A 5,454-nucleotide genomic window follows, 5' to 3' on the forward strand; every position below is an offset into this window, starting at 1 on the left:
AATTCATCTTTTTGAGCAGTTGACTCCTCCCAGCCACTGCTACTTTTCTCATTCTAATTTCCAATCCATATTTTTGAGAGTGTCTCCCATTTGGCATGCATTACTTTCCTGCATCATCTTCCTAGATACAGTCTTAACACTGGCAACACATCCATGGCAGCATTTTTATTGGCTCCTATTTGTGAATGTCATTTAAGGAGGCCATGTAAATCAATTCAGGCAATGCAAAAGAATATGCTCTAGTTTGATGCTTGGAATATTTATTACAAAGAATCTGCAGTTCAGAAATGATCAGGAACAGTCCAGAAATTCAAAGCAAGAAGAAAACACCATAATCACATGTATTTGCATAAGAATGGATAAATGCCAGTAAAAAAAATGGACATTCATACAGTTTGGTCAATCAGTAGCTTAAACTTGAGCTATAAAATCTTCAGATGTTGGGCATGCTTCTGCTATACTTTCCAGTGTTGAATCCCACAATGAACAAAGTCACATAAAAATATTTTAACCAGTTTCTTAAACATTACATGGCAAATCAATTTTAAAAAACTTTAAACCATTAAGGATACAATATTCTGAAGATAATAACTTTAATCTAATGATAAAATGGCAGAAAATTCATGGATTTCTTCCAAAGTTTTATGGCACAGAAGAAGGTTCCCTAGAAGCTGTTAAGAATGATAACAGCAAACATGTGGAGTTTAGAAGCTGGCCGCATCTGGCAATAGAATAATTTCTTAAGAAATGCAAAAGAAATGCTTAAGAAATGCTTCTAGCAAGCTAGTATCATAACTTTGATTGGAAAATTTTCATCTCCAGAATCAAATCATCCCAAATGTTCTTGATTTTGCTAATCTGAGGGGAAAAGGAAAACAATACAGTTACATCATAAAGTTCAGAGAGTTCAAGATACTGTATCTACTTATAGGAAGTTATGATAACTCAAAAACACTTTAGAGACTTTTTGCAATCTGTTTTATTTCACAGAAACAAAAATCACAGCCAATTCTGTCAGAAAGGATAAATATGCTACCTACATTTACTACAAAAAGCAAAAAGTGATTTGCATAATTACTCAACCATCATCATAGAACTGTCCAGCAGGACTACCACATGCAATTTACAAATTGTGTATCACATAATTGAACTGCATGAAGTAAGGGTACCAATCGTTATTATTATTATTTTTTATGGAACCTACAAGTGAATGTACTGTAATATTTAATAAATTTTAATACTTTAGAAATAAAATAATTTGGAGGCACTACATGGAGTTGTGCTCAAACCAAGCTTTGAAAGGCTGATCTTGAATGCAATCTACTTTGGAGGAGTATTGCTTTTTTTCTGATGATTCAGTATAAATTAATCTGCTGCAGAATTTGGCAAAATCCAGCTGCATTAAGGAAGCTATACTACTCAAAAGATTCATACTGCAAAAAGACTAAAATGATAGAGGATTAATAATCTTTAGATGTAGGTATTTTATTAAAAGGGACACTTGAAGCGCTAAAGGAATGTGTGGACAGAAGTCAACCTATATTTTATACTATTTTTTCCTTGTAGTCAATCATATAAATTGCACCATAGAGTCCATTTTGTACAAAAGTCAAGTCAATGTTTCAGACTGTTTTGGCCTCAAACAGATATCTGAACTATATTTGTGCTATTATATGAGAGAAGAACTGTTCTACAGAATAGAAATGAAAAATGCAGACAGATATTTTTGTTCCAGTGCTAAGATTCCAGGTTCCAATGCTAAGCTTCTTAAGTGCATAGACTACCATTCTGACTTTTCATCAGCTGCAAACTTGGGGAATATTGGTGTCTGTAAAATGAGAACTAGAAACTTTCATGAGCCTTGCCAAACAGCAGCACTTGCCCATCTTACACGAGGAAGAATTGGGGGGACAATATTACAAAGATTGTAATAAATTATATCTACTCATATGAAAACAATCAGTTAGCATCTGAGAAACTTCCGTAGCCACCCAAACTGAGCCACTAAAGCATTTCCTTCTTCCTTGGTTTTTTTTTTCTTACCTGAGGAATTACACCTGTTGTCTGACAAGCGACAGTGGTTTATATGAACCTAGTCCTACAAAGAATGGTAAATGGTCAATTTTTTAATATACATAGATACTGTTCAGCAGTTTTCAAAGTAAAAAAGAAACAGCATTTCTTCATTTAAAAGCTTTTCCTATTGCTAGTTCTGATATGCTCCTGTCAGTAATGACCCATTTACAGAAAGCCTGCATTCTCTCTGCTTTCTTAGGTTACAGAGCAGTAGGAATTGCTACATTGATACAGATGCTGGGTTAATTGATTTGAATCTACATTAATTCTCCTAAAATATCTCAAAATATAAATTATTCTCATAATTGTTTTGTTCCATTCTCAAGTGACTTTGCTAATATTCTTGAGCTGTTTTCTTTTTATAGCTATTGTGTCCAGAACTATTTTGATCAATCTGAGGAGAACATGAGAATATACAACTAGGTGATACCTTTCTCTCTTTTTTCCCCCTTTTTTTTCTGGCCCATTTATCTATGAACCTGTTTCTTAATCCCAGGTCTGGGACACTAATATACAGTAGTGGCAAAAATTGCGGAAACCTTTTGGGAGAAGTGTATTTTTGAGGTTTGATGGTTAATAACACCACTTTGTTTTGGAGTAGTACCATAAAATTATATATCAATGGAAAGATAATTTAATCATGAATGTAATGCAACACAGTTTTGTTCAATTATCTGTTTTCTATGAAAAGTTATAGCCAAATAACTAGAAAAAGGAAGCACAACTTGCTTAAATTGATATCAGGTAGCTTTCCTTCATTTGACTGTAGCCAATGAGCATGAGTGTTTAGAGAGCCAATCAGGTGTCATCTTGTTTTGGCAATGAGCCAATCAGATCACAGTAGCATTCAGTTATTGATGTCATGTATTGAAGCTGAGAGGAGGGCATTTGTCAGTGTGTTATGTGATGGCTATACATTAGTTGGGGTTTTTTGTGTTCTTTCATTTAGTGAGCTTGTAAAACGTAATAAAATTAAAGTAATGGTGCAAAGAGTTGACTGGTTGCCCAGAAAGCAATATAAAATAGTATTATTAAGTGGACAAGGCTACAGTTATAAAGAAATTAGAAGAAAAATTGGGGGGAAACTTAATCAAAGGTGGCGTTTTTAAGTTTTTGAAGAGGTATAAGGAGACTCAGTCACTACAAAACCACACTGGTAAAGGCAGGAAAAGGTTCACAACAGCAAGTGATGATAGAAGAATTAAAAGTCTGTGCCTACGTGACTGAAGAAAATCTTCTGGGTTTATACAAGATGAAATGGTGCAATGCAATGTGAAGTTGAGGGCAAGGACTGTTCGGTGCAGACTGCAGGAATTTGGCCTGAAATCTAGAATTCCACAGAAAAAGCTACTTTTATCTCTCAAACAAAGGTTGAAAAGCATTACATTCTTGATTAAATTATCTTTCCATTGATATATAATTTTACGGTACTACTCCAAAAAAAGTGGTGTTATTAGCCATTAAACCTCAAAAATACACTTTTCCCAAAAGGTTTCCATAATTTTGGCCACTACTGTAACTCAACCATTACTGGCCTTTTACATTGAACATTATCAGCTGCTATGATTCTATTGAACCTACTCCCAAGATTGAAAGGATGCCAGACTTTGATTATACACTCTGCCTCTAAACATCCTTCCTCCCTTCCTAAAAACTTTCCTTGTTTCTACATCTTGCTGAAATTTTGTTTCTGCTTTTCCTTATGACTTAAAAAGTCCCCTTATTTCCCTTTGGGTACAGGTAGCCTAGCCATGCCAATAATAACAAATAAGCTAACATCACACATCTTACTTGTATCAGCGCAGTAGCTCCATTGCTTATCCTTATCATAATTCCTGGTTGTTGCACACCAGAAGTTTCCCTCTTTATTATCTTCATTGATGCAAGAGTAAAATGTATAGCCTTTGTACTTAAAGGGGAATACACAAGATTGTCCATGAGAATTACCTCCATATTCTAAACGCAAGAGAAAATATTAAAACATATAAACTGTCTTAGCAATATTTTATGTCACATAACTTCATATTTTAATTTCATATCAGTAAGACACATTCCTTCTTTCGAGAAAGATAAAAGGCCAATGCATTCAATGTACACTGAACCCCAGTATATGTCATTTTAGGGTACTAACTGTAAATGCTAGGAAGGCACCATGAAAAAAACTTTTAGTAGTTTTATCAGTAATTATAATCAGGGCTGAAATGCTACCGGTTCAGACCGATTCACACAAACCGGTAGCAATAAAACCTACCAGTTCGGGGAAACCAGTAGTATTTTTTTTTTTACCAGTAGTAAAAAATCAGGAAATCCTGCTTTCTAACGAATCTAAATTGTGCGGCACAGCTGTCCCCCCCCCCCACTGTTCTACTTACATTAAAAAAGGCTTCTTAAGTCTCCTTTTTCAGCGCTGCACTGTAGCGCCTGCAGTGCGCATGCACACAAAGCGCATGTTTGGTGTGCACCATGGATGCACACGTGCAGCGAACAAGTAGCAGACTTTGGAGCATTCCACCACTGATTATAATATATAGTTTATGAAGCTCACTAAAGGTGAGTGCACATAAATACTCTGCAATGCCTGTCTTAATTCTATACTAAGTCCAGTCTCATAAACTTTATTATGGGAATCATTTAACTATTTCAGGACAGTTGTTATTTCTCCTAACTCTCCTGAATAATATATCCCAGAAATGTAAATATGTCAAACCATTATAGGAACAATGTTTCCATTGAGGAGATGTATCATAGTTTGCAGTTGTGGCACACCATAGGCCCCTCCAGCTATGGTCGTTGGTGCAAGAATGATAGAATTTCCCATTGTAAATAAATGGAAAGACGCAGGGACGCGTGTCTAAAATTGTAAAAGAAGACAAGATCAGAACTGAAGAAACTCCCTCCTAAGCATTCATTCATTTCCTTGATTTGGAATCAGGAAACAAGCCGTGCAATTGATCCAAACAGCATATAAATTTTCTAAGTTAATAACCCCTGAAAATTAGTCTTTTAAAGCAAAGATTAGTGATATACTGCCCTAGGTGAAATAATCAACCCAAACTATTTGATGTATTTCCCTTACCTGTTGCAATGAGCAACTGAAAAAGAGTGCAGAACAAAAGGAAAGCTGTAATTGAGGCCATTTTCTCTCTAAATGTACTTGATACCCTGGAGGGTACCATGTTTTTATATGCTCTACAAAGGTACGTCAGAAGTCTTCAGCTTCCAATGTCTACATAACCATTAGGAATAGAATATGTGACTTGGCAGCTGCTGTGGGTTTTTTTCTTCATACAAGAGGATTTTCTCAGAAATGTATTCAAGGTGACCAACTTCCTCATTAAATACTAAAAAATTTTCTCACCAAACATTCAATGCCGAGAA

General features: G+C 35.2%; 1 long non-coding RNA gene across 1 annotated transcript; it reads right to left on the bottom strand.

The window, feature by feature from the left end:
• Window positions 1–243: 243 nt before the first annotated feature.
• Window positions 244–5,236, bottom strand: LOC148114052 (uncharacterized). Its single transcript, XR_015733731.1, has 5 exons — window positions 5,153–5,236; window positions 4,784–4,927; window positions 3,868–4,032; window positions 2,044–2,098; window positions 244–858 (listed from the first exon to the last, which is right to left on the bottom strand). It is a non-coding gene; the product is annotated as an uncharacterized LOC148114052 (long non-coding RNA).
• Window positions 5,237–5,454: the final 218 nt, after the last annotated feature.

Source organism: Pantherophis guttatus, chromosome 4, assembly GCF_059756535.1.
Source record: "Pantherophis guttatus breed Tessera chromosome 4, ASM5975653v1, whole genome shotgun sequence".
NCBI classification, from domain to species: Eukaryota; Metazoa; Chordata; class Lepidosauria; order Squamata; family Colubridae; genus Pantherophis; species Pantherophis guttatus.